Genomic DNA, 15,104 nt, shown 5'->3' on the forward strand with positions numbered 1-15,104 from the left:
CCTTTCTGTTTTCATATCACAATATACCATTTCTCTCTTTTAATATCTCTTCTTCCCCTTCATGAACTACTTCTAGCTGCATGATCTATACAATTCACACATGCGTGTACACACACACACACACACACACACACACACAACTTAAAAAAATAAGAGAGTAAGTTGTCAGCCTTCTTCCCTATAGATGGCTAAATTTTCAGATATCTTATACTTTCAACTCTTTGTGCTACTCTGATCATTATTTAAATTATACAGAAATGGAGACAGTGTTTGGGTGTGCTTAATCTGATCATATGAGCCCTTTAAGAAGACCAAGTTTTACCTATCTGGTGGAAGAAGGAGAAGACAGATACATTTGAAGCATGATAAGGCTTGAATGCATCACTATTCCCCGTCTTGAAGATGGAGGGAGCCTATGTAAGTCACTTTTCTCTTGCTGTGCTAAGATACTACAACCAAGGCAACTTACAGAAAACACAGTTTTTTGGGTCCCTATAGTTTCAGATAGCGAGTCTATGACCACTATGTCAAGGAGCATGGCAGCAGGCAGGCAGGCATGGCACTGTAACAATAGCTGAGAGCTTCCATCCTTATCTGCAAGTAAAGTCAAAGAGAATGAGAAACAGCCTGGTGTGGGCTTTTGAAACCTTTTTTTTTTTTTTTTTAGTAAATTTATTTTACAACATCATTCAGTTCCACATAATAGCCACAGATTCCCCTGTTCTCCCACTCTCGCCCCCCTCCCCCTCCCTCCACCCCACCCCCCATTCCCACCTCCTCCAGATCAAGGTCTCCCCAGTAACACACATGCTCTAACAAGGCCATATCCTAATCTTTCTCAAATAGTTCACCAACTAGTGACCAAGTATTCAAATATATGAGCCTATGTGGGCCATTCTCATTCAAACCACCACATTCCACTCCTTGGCCCCCATAGACTTGTGGCCAAGACATAATACAAAATGTATTTACTCCAACTTCAAAAGTCCCCATAATTTTTCACATTCTCAACACAATTTGAACCAAGAGCCATATGCAAGGTCAGAGAAAAACTTAAGGGAGCTGAGAGAAAATAGCTCTTGTTGGTTCAAATTGTGCTACCACAAATCACCAAATAAATAAGGACATTATTCCTATAACTTTAAGGATTTGAATTGTGCCAACTACCTAAATGAATTTAGAAGGAACTTATTCTCCCAGTTCTACAGATAAGAGCCTGAGACAGTCAACACCCTGATTTCAGTCTTATGAGGCCTTAAACAGAGAATCAGTCAATCTCATTCAAAATATTGACCTACATCACTATAAAAATGAGTTGTTTTAAACCTATAACTGTAATAATAATGTACTAAATATTAGATTATACAAACACACATCTAGTGATAGATCTTTAGTGACTAAAACTGTGCAAAAGATATTTCCTATGTAACCATAACACAACTGTTAAGATAATAAAATTAACATTGAATTAACAGCTGGGATGCTAGCAAACACCTGTAATTCCATCACTTGAGACAGGCTTAAAGATCAGAAATTCAAGGCCATTCTTGGCTACATAGTATTTTGAGACCAGTCTGGGCTTTGTGAGACAATATCTGAGATAAGTGGATAGATAGATAGATAGATAGATAATTTTAAGAAAGAAAATTAATACTGATACATTACCTTCATTACCTCCATTTAAACTCAGACCAGACCCCAATAAAGTTCTACCAGTTATTCTAATGAGGTCCTTTTATAAAACAAAGGTCCAGTTGAGAATGACCTGTTGAATTTACTGGTCACATCTTCTTGTTATTATAGAACTTGTTAATATTTCTTTTGCTTTCATGGACTTAGAGTCATTTATTTTCTATGATGTCCTGTTTGTAATATTTTATTACTTTTTTGAGAATTTCATACAGTGTCTTTGGAAAGTATTCACTTATCCCCCCTACTCCTCCCATTACCTCCTGTCCACTCTCCCATCCCTTCCCACACAACTTTGAGATGACGTCTATTTTCAGTAGTGTCATTTAAATGTGCCTGATAGTTCCTCTTGGATGGATTCAGATTATGCATCTTTGGTAGGACCATCATATTAGTGATGTTACAGTGTTCTCTTTCTATCCTTTCGGGTGGGTCACAATTTGTGTTATTATTTACCATACCCTTTTTTGTTACTTGTTTAAGGAGGCAATTTCTAGAACCCTTTTCCCCTTGAAACGAATTATTTTATGGGAAGTTATTTTGAAGCAATTTAAATGATGTGTATTTATTCATTTACTTTATTAAAAACCTCATATTTTCCTGTCTTAGTTCAACAGATTATGCTACAATTCATCGTTATTTATTTTGGTGTTCACTCAGTCCTTTACTTGTTATTGTTGTTGTTGTTTTTAATCCTGTTTAGGCTTCTTTCTACAGCCTTTTGGTATGCCCCCAACATTGCTTGAGTGTTTTAATTTCTGGAAGAGTGAGTCAGTTCAGGCTCACTATGTTCTCTGCCTATCCCACCCACACAATAAACATTTACCCAGAGTCCCCATTCCTTTTATTGAATAATGATGTTTGGAGGGCAAGATATGAACAGTAGAAGCTTTTCTTTTTTTGTTGCTGGGGTGTTGTAACTCTCTCAGTGGAAAGAATTAGGCAACATTTATATGCCAATATAAGCTGCAGAATGCTTCCAAATCTAAAACCTTTCCAGTACCAATATATCACAAGTCTGATGATTCAATGTACAAAAGTTCTGTTTCGTGTAGAAATATTTTGGAAGCAATATATTCAATAACCTTCAAGTTATATATAGGAACTGTATGTGAAACAAGTGAGACTTTGTGTTTAGGCTTGGGTACTACCCACACAATATCTCCGAGTATATATAACTATTACCAAATCCAAAGAAATAAAAAATCCAAAATATTTCTGATCTTAAGCATTTTGAATAAATGATACTTAGCCTTTCACACAGAGAAAGACATAGTTATTCACATGTGCATATATTTACACCACTGTATACATTGAAAGCCATGACTTTGTGTTGATAACTCACTGCAATCTAACACCATCGAGCATTTTAATTTTTCCTTTTCTGTATTTGTAACTCCCTTGTATGATGATGAGAACCTTGGTTCCCATTATTGTTATATAGTTCTTTACTTTATCCATCTCCCTATATGTAAGTAACCTCTCACTTGCTGTGGTTCCTCCTCTGTTTAGAAGCCCCTCCACCATCTCTCAGTCCCTAATCTATAGTCCACCTTGGCAACCTGTGATGGCTGAGATATTTGCTCTAGACTCACCTCTTCTTCACATGGCTGCTAAACATACGCCCTTCTCACATTTGCAATGGCCTTTTACATGCACAAGCTTTTGTTTGCCTTGCTTTGTTTGTTTGTTTTGAGATAGGGCCTTACTGTGTAGCCCCATTTAGCACAGCACCCTCAATTCTCCTACCCAAGGCTTTAGAGCGTTGTGATTACAGGTGTGTACTGCCATATCCAGTTGCTATGTGCCTGATTCTTAAACTGCTCAGAACCTGAAATCTTGCTTTATTTTACCACACACCATCTCCATGTAGACACCCTGTTCAACCAGCCAGGATTCATTTTCCTCACTTGACTGTTTCTTGCTTAGGAGGCTTTCCTTAGAAATCTTGGACTCTGACACCTTACAATGAACCACTCTCCCAACATTGATGCCTTCCTAACCTTTATCAGTCATGATAAAGACTTGACCTTTGCTGAGCAGTGGTGGAACATGTCTTTAAATCCCAGCACTTGGGAGGCAGAAGCAAGTGGACCTCTGTGAGTTCAAGGCCAGCCTGGTCTACAAAGTGAGTTCTAGGACAGCCAGGGCAACACAGAGAAAGCTTGTCTTGAAAAAAACAAAACAAAAAACCAAAAAACAAAAAATCCTTGACCTTCTTCATCTGATGGTGTTGTATCTGAATTGTTCAGGAAGAAGAAGGAAAGTTAGGAATGAAAGGAAAGCAATGAAACAAAGCAAACAGGCAATTGTGCTTTACATAAGATCCATGTGACAGTAGTTTTCAAGTAAAATAATGTTAGGTTTAAATAAAACTCAAAGGCAGATTTAGCTTATGTGCTATCAAATTGTTCAGAAAATAGCTGTTGACAATAAAAAGCAATCACACCACCTTCATAGCCAACTAAGGATATTCTCTGTGAAATAACTTCACTAAATGATCCTAAGGCTGCTTCTTAATACATAAAAGCGGGGCAAGCAGCAAAGAAGTCAGTAAAATCTGTGTTGCTAATTGTACAGGAAAACAAAAGATATATTCACCAGACATCAAATAGCTCCTCCAAAGCTTCTAAGATTTCTGAAGACATAATAATAACTCTATAGAAGCCTAAAACACAGTAAGAACGGCCACCTACCTTAGCAACTAACTTTCGAAAGAGAGCTAGGCACCTTCAAGCATAGATACAGGCAAAGGAATAGCTCCTTTGCTAAAGGATGCAAGAAGAATTGAAGACTATATATGCTTTGCATCAATGACAGGAATGAAAGATAACAGCTTCCATACGCTGTGTCATCAGGGCAGCAAGGACGTAGAGGGCTGGAGTAAGCAGTACATGGAACTAGGAGAAAGAGAAAGCCAAGTAAAGGAATAGGGCAGAGGAACTCTGGCTCATAATTCTCCCTACTTCTAACCTTTACTGGGCCCCACCATCCGCATTATCTCTTCTCTCCATTAATGGGTGGTGGACCCTCTGATGTTTTTGAAGGTCATAAAAAACAGGCCTAATGATACTGTGCAAGGGAGATTATTTATGCTCATTCCTTCTCCCTTTCCCCGAGACAAACTCATTTCCCCCTAAATTTATAAGTAGGATAAAATTTGAAAACCAAATTGCAGCTGGGTGGTGGTGTCGCATGCCTTTAATCCCAGACCCCGGGAGGCAGAGGCAGGTGGATCTCTGAATTTGAGGCCAGAGCAAGTTCCAGGACAGCCAGGGCTTCAAAGAGAAACCCTTTCTTGAAAAACAAACAAACAAACAAACAAACAAACAGTGCCTTACATGTGAGATGAATTGCAAGCCTTTTAGTATTTATAATGCTATGCTGGAACATAAAACGTTACCTACTTTGGTGTTATTTTTTAATCCAGATCCCAAGACAGTTGCTGCCATTTGTAAAGGTGATAAAGTGGTGGAAGATCTTACAAATAGTTGGAATTGATGCTGATTCTGTCATCTGTAGACAAACACCCACTTCCAACCTACAAAAACGTTTGCAAGACCAAGATGTTTGAAGTTCAGAAGAAGATCTCTAGTGAGGGATACTGGTAATTCATGTGTATCCTTTCTTGACATAGGAGCAGAAACTTTTTATTTCAAACTTTGGACAAAAGTTTCAAGATCGCCGGGCGGTGGTTGTACACGCCTTTAATCCCAGCACTCGGAAGGCAGAGGCAGGCGGATCTCTGTGAGTTTGAGGCCAGCCTGGGCTACCAATTGAGTTCCAGGAAAGGAGCAAAGATACACAGAGAAACCCTGTCTTGAAAAACCAAAAAAAAAAAAAAAGTTTCAAGATCATTCAAGGTTCCTAGAACCTGATGCCATCATATTTATTTAATTATATAAATAATTGCAGAGAAATCAAGAGATTGGCTAGCCAGCTACTTTGCCATCTGAATGAAGAATGGTTGGAAGGAGCATGGACTCTGCATTTGGGAGTCTTTTTTTTCCTCAAAGGATGTATGCATTCTTTTCAACACACAACAAAGGCCAAGAGGAGAGAGAGCTGTTTTAGTGCTATCATAGATCTAGGTTGTGGTATTCTTATGTAAGAGCAAGGGCACTTTTATAAAAAAAAAAGACCTCAAGATACATTACCAGAAGCTTAAAGGCTAAGAATCAAAAGTGATAATTCTGGCATATATATGCTCCCATACACTCACACATTTTTTGAGCCAGGATTTTGTTGTTGTTTTGAGGCAAGATTTCATTATATTATCCAGGCAGGCCTCAGACTCCCTATGTGGCCCAGGCTGACCTCACATTCTCAGTGATTGTATGTCAGTCTCTCAAGTACTAAGATTGCAAGTGTCACACCATATCCGGCTATGTTATATTCTTTCTGTATTTGTTTGTTTGTTTTTTGAGACAGGGTTTCTCTATGTAGTTTTGGTGCCTGTCTCTGTAGACCAGGCTGGCCTCAAACTCACAGAGATCTGCCTGGCTCTGCCTCCTGAGTGCTGGGATTAAAGGTGTGCGCCACCACTGCCCAGCCTTTCTGTATGTTTTGAGACATGGTCTTCCAAAGTAGTTCTGGCTGCCCGAAACACACTATGTAGACCAGGCTAACCTCAAACTCATAGAGATCCTCCTTCCTCTTCCTTCAAAGTACTGGGATTATTATTGCATCACATATCTGACTTGTAGCTGCCCATTTCAAGAGAACATGTCGTATCAGAATATCTGAAAATGCTACATAAGAGAATGCCAGCCTTAAATCAATTTGCAGACTAGAAAGTACCCATATTAGATAAACAGAATCATATTTATGACGTAAGATTCTAATATCTTCTCATTTATTATCTACCTTCACTGAATGGAAACTTTCATAACTAGAATTGGCATAGTTTTCACTTTACAAAAGCAAATAAAAAAGTCATGAGAAATATCCTAGATTTTGGCCAAAAGACAGGAAAAGAACAACTTCCAAGGAGTGTGTTGGAATAGGTAGTAGAAATGAAAGATTGTTATTTGCTACACATTTGCTACACTGGCAACAATGTCAACCTATCTGTGAGAATGGATTCCGGGGCTTTAGATAAAAGCAGGAAGGAATGTAGTTTTAGGCAACTTGGTCAAGCCTTTTTCCAACTCAGAGACATTTCCTTTGTTATTTCCTCTGCCAAGAAAACTCTCCCCTCAGGTATCTGACTGTTTTGTCCCTCGCCTCTTTCAGGTATTTCTTCTTTAGACGCCTCTGATTTCTCCAGGAAGAATGTGAGTTCCCAAAGACCAAGACTTCATTGTACTTTCCTCAGTATTGTAATTTCTAACACACAAGACAGCACTAGGCACCAGGCATATAACAGACAATTATTTTAAGTTAAGAAGCACAGCCAAATTTATAAACATCCATGCATACAATAAGGATAATGAGTTTAATTTTTTTCCAGTGCAAGAAGACTCCACTGGTTTATTCAGCTGTTTGTCTCCTAATTTATCTCATATAAATAAAGTTGATGCACAAGTAATTGTATATAAATGCAGGACTCTAGAAACATGGCAAAGGGAATGTCAGAGTATGCCTATCGTGTATTATGTATTCGCCTATTTCCTAAATATGTCTGGAAATAGGACCAGAAGACAATATCTTTAAAAGAATATGTGTGGGGGTGTTGGTGCCCAAGAATGCCAGAAGATGCCAGAGAAGCTCCTGGAACTGGAGTCACAGATGTTTGTGAGCTGCCATGTGGGTGCTGGGAATCAAATCCAGGTCCTCTGGAAGAGCAGCCAGTGCTGTTCACTGCTTACTCACCGCCCCAAGATGTTACCTTGTTAGTCTTAATAATAAGATGGCCAATGACCATGAAGGCATAATTTGAAAAATATTGGGATGGCTATTCTCCTTGGGTTAAGAATGCTGTAAGTGACTCTTGAACCTGACATGACCTCTTGCATTCAGTGGTGACACCAGAAACTCGGGTAGGAGAAAATGAGAGGTTTGGAAGGAAGATGTAGTTACTTTAATTTATGTCACCAATGTCTTAGTAGACAGAATAGTTCTAAATGGGAGAACTCTGTTATTTGATGACTGGTGCTATGATTTTCTGGCAGAAACAGGTCTCATGTTAACTAAATTCTGTTAGATTTTTCTCCTGGATTCATGCTCATGAGTTGCTTTTCTTAGGCTGCATTACAGTTAGGTGACTGATTTCTGGCTTTTGAACTATGAACAAAATTGGGTACCAGTTTCATATCTCCCACAGGAAACTTCATCATAATCTCCCAGAAGCCCTCTTTCTTCCTCTAGATTCTAGTTACATATAAACACCAAACAAAATCTTGATAGTTGGATGTTAAAAATGATGGGTCTTCTTGCCCCTTAGGTTATCAAAGGAGTGTGTGGAGCAGATCCCACCTCTTCTTATCTGCATTGAACAAAATAATATCTGAGTCATAATTATAATTTTATTCTGCTAAATGTCTAAGATTGCAAAAAGTTTTAGAGAAGTTAGCCTACTTTGACATGTACTTATTACTAGTAAAGAAACCGATAGGTTGACCACTGATTTCTTATTTGGTTTAGGTTATTGAAAACTCTTGGTTATGAAAAACAAAGGCGAGATATGAGCCACTAGCTGTTAGTATAGATTCTCTCTAATTTTAAAACCTGAATAAGTTTCAATACTATGCTCAAATTCCTTCAATGAAGGACCTTACTACAACACAAAATATCAAGTACTGTGAATGTTTTCCCCATACAGATAAATGTTATGGTCCCCAAATAATAAATGCAAAACCCGAGTCTCAGAAAATTACCCAAGAGCATACACCTAAAAACATACCTGGGAATCTAGCTTATGTTCTTAACTCGTAGATAAGACTAGGTTGTACAGTTTTTGCTGTATCATGCTCATGCTCTGCCTTGCATAAATTGGGATTCGTTTATCAACATCTCTTAATACAATGGGATGTTGGGAATTAATGTCTGGTTCTAGGAGATTCATTAGTTGACTGATGCATTAGTTGACTCGTTCTAGGAGAAGTGTTAGTTGACTGATCCTCAAATCAGCATAATGTAGGACAAGCAGACAATCTGCTGAATAGCTCAGTTTTTCTTTTTGATTTGAAAAATAAATTTTATCATATATCAAAAGACTTTTGTGAGCTGGGCGGTGGTGGTGCACACCTTTAATCCCAGCACATGGGAGGCAGAGGCAGGCGGATCTCTGTGAGATCCAGGCCAGCTTGGGCTACAGGAGTAAGTTCCAGGAAAGTTGCCAAAGTAACACAGAGAAACCCTGTCTCAAAAAAACCAAAAAATTAAAAAAAAGACTTTTGTGTTTGTGTATATGTGGTAGTGTGTGGGATCTGGGTTTGGATGTGTGTATGTAAGTGTGTACATGTAAATGTGCTGGTGTGTGCTCACCCAGATGAGTATATATAGAGGCCAGAGGAGGACAGGAAGACACTGGATGTTTTCACCACTCTCTGCCTTATTCCTGTGAGACAAGCTCTTTCACTGAAGTAGAAGCTAGGCCTGGAGGCTAAGCTGAGGGACCAGTGATCTCCCAAGACTTGTGTCTCCACCACCCAATGCAGGGCTATAGTCTTGTGCAGCCCTGCCTGGATTTTTATGTGGGTGCTGGTGATTCAAATTCAGGTTTTGCTTTCACAGTAAGCCCTCTTACCCACTGAGCCACTTCTTGTTCATAATGAAAGGCTTTACAGCTGGGCATAGTGGCACACACCTTTAATCCCAGCACTTGGGAGGCAGAGGCAAGTGGATCTCTGAGTTCGAGGCCAGCCTGGGTTACAGAGTGAGTTCCAAGACAGCTAGGGCTGTTACACTGAGAAATCCTGTCTCAAAAAGCCAAAACAAAAAAACAAAAAAGGCTTCACACATGTTTAATTTAATCAATTTATTTTGCGTGTTGGGGAAATGGGGGTGCATGCCTTGGTATGGTGTGAAGATCAGAGGAATACTTGTGGTAGTCCATTCTCTCCTTCCACTACGCGGATAACAGATAGAACTCAGGTCTTCAAGTTTGGTGGCCGGGGTCTTTACCTGCTGAGCCATCTCACAGGCCCCAAAAGACTTTTTATACACAAATGGGCCTGTGTTACACATTCTACTTCTTATTCATTTTTTAATCATTGTGAGAGAAGCAAACTGGTATTTTTGTTTTCTTTCTTTCTTTCTTTCTTTCTTTCTTTCTTTCTTTCTTTCTTTCTTTCTTTCTTTCTTTCTTTCTTTCTTTCTTTCTTTTTTCTTTTGGTTTTTTGAGACAGGGTTTCTCTGTGTAGCTTTGTGCCTTTCCTGGATCTCACTCTGTAGACTAGTCTAGCCTCGAACTCACAGAGATCCGCCTGCCTCTGCCTCCCGAGTGCTGGGATTAAAGGCATGCGCCACCACTGCCCAGCCTTGTTTTTGTTTGCAAGACAGGTTTTCTCTGTGTAGCCCTGGCTGTCTTGGATCTTGCTCTGTAGAGCAGGCTGGCCTCAAACTCACAGAGATCCACCTGCCTCTGCCTCCTGAGTGCTGGGATTAAAGGTGTGCGCCACCACCACCAGGCTGAAGAACTGTTTTATTTATACTAAATTGTTCTTCTGGCTATCAAATGCTGCCCCTTTGGTATGTTATTTTTATTCATAGTTATAAGGAGATAATTTATGTACAATAAAGATCACCCCCTGAAGGTGCATACTTGTTAGTTTTAGAATATTTATACCACTCAACTACCTAGTTTCAGAATATTTTTATTACCCCAAGAGGAAACGTCATACTCATTAGTAGTTACTCTTCATACCTGTTCTGCTCAGCCACTGTCTCCCACTCCCATTTTTCTGTCATAACAGTCCTGTCTGTACTAGGCATTCTAGATACACAGAATTCTAGATGCAATTGTGTAGCCTTTTTTTTGTCTGGCTTTCTCCCTTAACATAATATTGACAAAGTTTATCCGTGCTAGAATATTTATTATTGCTCTATTTGTCTTCTTGCTGAGTAATGGATTGTATGGCTATGACATGTTTTATTTACTAATTTTTTGGTTAAATGGTGTTTAGGTAATTAGCACTTTTTGGCTATTATAAGAAATAATAATATGATGAACATTAGTGTAGAAACTTTGAACATGTGTTTTTAATTCTCTTGGTATCTTAAATTTATAGGGTAGTTCTGTGTATAATTTGTTTTTTTTTTTTGTTTTTTTGAGACAGGGTTTCTCTGTGTAGCTTTGTGCCTTTCCTGGAACTCGCTTTGGAGACCAGGCTGGCCTCGAACTCATAGAGATCCGCCTGCCTCTGCCTCCCAAGTGCTGGGATTAAAGGGCGTGTGCCACCACTGCTCAGCTAACACTACTATGTGTATAAATTTTGGGAGGGCATTCAAACTGTTTTCTACAGCAACCCCATGATTAGACATTCTCACAAGCAAAGAAAGTATGATGGTTACCCTATCCCCACACTCTCATCCACATTTATTTTGAGAACCATTCAGAATGCCAAACTTCAGATAATTGAAAGTAAGCTGAGTATCAGCGTTTGTCTCTCCCTATTTCTTCCTGATGACAGACAGAAATCACTAACTGCCTCGAGGTTCTGCCACCATAACTTCCTACCATGATGGATTCATAGCCTTGAAGTATTAGCCTAAGTAAATCCTTTGTTCCTATCTCCCTTCTTTCTGCTGGTTTTATCAGGCATTTTGTTATGGCAACAAGACACATACTAATACAACTGCTTTGTTATGTAGGCTTGTCTCTCCTGTTTTGGAAAATTTCCTCACACTTTCTCTCATTAATTATTGGGCTTTTATCAAGTCTTGATCCACAATATAAAAGCATGCACATTTCCTTAGGAAACCCAAATCTACAAAATGAACACATAAAAGACTGATAGGGATGAGTCTGATGATATTTTGTTGCATTTTTATTGGTTTCATAAAATACTTGTGTTATTTTCAAAGACTGTTATTAGAGACAGTTGCTGATATCTATTTGTCACTTTAAAAAGACAGACTATATCACCAAGCAATATCAAAGAATTCTGACCTTCAAATAAGATGTATAAATTAATTGAACTACTCACTGGAATAATCCAGCTTTCTTTCAGTAGCATTCTAATCTGGCTTTTCTTAACTTTTTTCACCCAGAAAATCCTTGTCCTCCACCTTCACAGAAACCCTGAGAAATGAAGCTTCCTTTAAGTTTAAACAATGATATCATGGACCTTGAACTTTATTTTTAGATATTTTTTGTTTTTAACACTAAACAAAGTACCAGGAGATGGGTTATTATTATTATTATTATTATTATTATTATTATTATTATTATTATTATTTTTGTGTGTGTGTGTGTGTGTGTGTGTGTGTGTGTGTGTGTGTGTGTGTGTAGTATTGTGAGGTGACTAAAGGGTCTTCCAAGTGTGAAACTAAGCACTCTACTCCTCCAGCCCAAGAGGGGGCTTTCATCTAGTTCAAAGCCAAGAGCACAGTGGACCTATTCCCTGACCTTTACTGCTTCAAGAACATTATGTCCTTATTGCATTAAAGGGACAAGGATCTTTGAAGTATTGAACAAAGCATATTTTGAATCCAAACATTGATTTTTTTTTCCTTCCAGAATCTCTGCACTCATCCCTTGCCCTTTCCACAACCCCGATGAAGGGGCTTCTGTTTTCCTTCCCTGGATGGAATCATGTTCTGAGTCCTCCCACATTCTTAGCTTTAAAAAAAGAACAGGTTAAGTGGGGGTGATAAAGGATTGCTGATTGGTGAGACAGGCTCAAGTACTAGTTTTCAAAAGTACTAAAGGGATATTCATGAACTTCAATCTGCAAACCTTTGTTAATTGCCCATAGTTTATCACTGTGTGTTTTCTGACCAGACTATCATCTCCTTCCTCTAGGCAGATTACAGCTCTAAAATGATATAGGCAGGGGGTTGGCCTTTACCATGTTTTGATTCAGAAAGTAGCAACTTTGATGACTGAATTGTATGAGCAACAAACAATGATTGTATACAAGTGTGCATGATCATTCATTCACACCTATTGGCAATCTGTATATGCTGTAAAATTTTTTTCAAACAATGCTCTGTGTAGTCACTGGAGTGAGACGACAAGCCCCCTTAATCAGGAATTGGTATGATGAAGGCTGTGGACACAGGTCTTCCACAAACCGGCTGTACGGTTGTAGGTAAATCGTTTTCCTGTCCAGTTTCTTTTCTGTGAAATCAAAGTTTGAACTGATAACATCCCTGGAAGACCTGAAGCACAGAGAAACCACTTGAAGATCCCAGGCAAAGGTTTTCTGAATAGGACATCAAAAGCCCAGAAGTAATACAAACGGGACTGCTTTAAATTAGTTTCTGTGTCGTAAAAGAAACAACAGAGTCCAGGGAAAAGCAAGGAGGAAGTATTTGTCAGCTATTCATTTAACAGGACATTAATGGCTAGAACATATAAAGAGCTAAAAAAAAAAAAAGTTGCTGGGCTTGGCGGCACAGTTCTTTAACACCCGGTACTTCCATAGGAGGAGCCTGCATTCGAGCCTTATTTGGGCTACAGAGTGAATTCAATGCCACCATGAGCAGCTTAGTGATAACCTGTCTCAAAATTAAAAATAGAATGAGGTCTGGAAATCTAGCTCCGCAGTAAAGCATTTGTGCAGCATGCCTAAGACCCTAGGTTCTGTTTTTCTGTGTGTCTCTTTCTTTCTCTCTCTCTCTCTCTCTCTCTCTCTCTCTCTCTCTCTCTCTCTCTCTCTCTCTCTCTCTCTCTCAATGAAAAAGAAGCAAAAAAGAAAGTAGAAGGTTATGGGGAGGGGAAGAAACGAATAGCATGAAGTGGGAAGGGATGAGAAATAAGCATGTGTGATGTACATGTATGAAACCCATTATTTGTAAAATAAATATACACTAATAAAAATAAGCTTTTTTGTACCCTAGTTAGAATTCTTTGATGTGCTGGGGAGTGAAGTCAAGGACTCATACATGCTAGAAAATGCTATACCACTGAGCTGTATTGCCAGCCCTTAGAAATACATTTGAAAGGGCTGGGGAAATGGGTCAGTAGTTAAGAGCACTTACAGCTTTTGCAGAAGACCTGGGTTCAATTTCCAGCACCTACATGTGGCTCACAACCATCTGAACTCCATCCAATACCTTTTTTTTTAACTTTCACAAGCACAGGCACATACCCAGTGCACATACATATATGCAGGCAAAAAGCTCACACACAAACTTTTTTTAATTTAAAAAGAAACACATTGTAAGAAGTGCTTTTTTTCTGCAGATAAAAGTGTTTGTCCAAACAATTATTTACACTAATGGGAGTCCAACTTCATTTTGTGATGTTTGAAGTTAACCCCAGGGCTTTGCACATACCAGGCAGGAGAGTTTGACCACTAGATAAAACCTCAAATACCCAGACTCTGATTTTAACTGCTTTTTATGATGCATAAACTTTTTTTCATGAATCATAATGGGCGGTAATTCTTACTTTGAATAATACTGGGCTGAAGAATCTTTTAAGATTTTATTAAAAACTTTAAAATCTTATGTTTACTCCCTCCTTCCTGTCTTCTAACCCTTGCACCCATGCCCCTCCTTTCCAAATTGATAGCCTTTTTCATTATTATTGTATTATATTTTATTTCCCAGTGTTCTATTAAAGTGTCTGTTGGAGATATAGAGAAATGTAGTTTCATTTTTGATTCTTTGATTTCCTCAGCTTGTGTCAATTACAAATTAAATATTCTGCATCTCAAAGAGAGGGTGCCATACAAAATGTCCCAGCCTAAATCCACCCAGTAGGATATACAGCATGAGGGTAGCCCAGGAGTTAGCGTCTCTCAACTCCAGGGCTTTCATGTATAAAGAGGAAGTGTCAGACTGTATGGGATGTAGTAAAGATAACAAGTGAGACCTTAGATGTTAAAAGGACTGATAAGGGTGAAGAACCAAAGGTCATTCAAGATGGACATTTCCCTCAGCCATACTTAGGCTCACACAGTGACTACCCTCCAGTTTGTCATAATTTGTAATTAATGTAAGGCCTTGTACTTTTTAAAAGTTCTTACTAAAATTATTCATCCTGCTTTTGTCTGTGCTTAATCTATGATACATACATACTTATGCATACACACATATACACCAATAGCACTTTGGAGTACCTCAAAATTACCAAGGGATCTTGTTAAAATGAAGGTTTTGGAAGTCTACATTATGAGTGTGGAGAAGGGCCAGAGGTCTTATATAAAAACACCTTCCCAAGGAGTTTTCATAAAGAAAACACTCTTTGAAAAACACTAGACCTACATTATTAGAATATTGGATCATGAATCAAAGGTATGGCTGTTCCTTGCTGATTAATTGGAAACATGAAAAAAAGAATTATAAGTGAGTATAGATTT

Source organism: Peromyscus maniculatus, chromosome X (genome assembly GCF_049852395.1).
Source record: "Peromyscus maniculatus bairdii isolate BWxNUB_F1_BW_parent chromosome X, HU_Pman_BW_mat_3.1, whole genome shotgun sequence".
Classification (NCBI taxonomy): domain Eukaryota; kingdom Metazoa; phylum Chordata; class Mammalia; order Rodentia; family Cricetidae; genus Peromyscus; species Peromyscus maniculatus.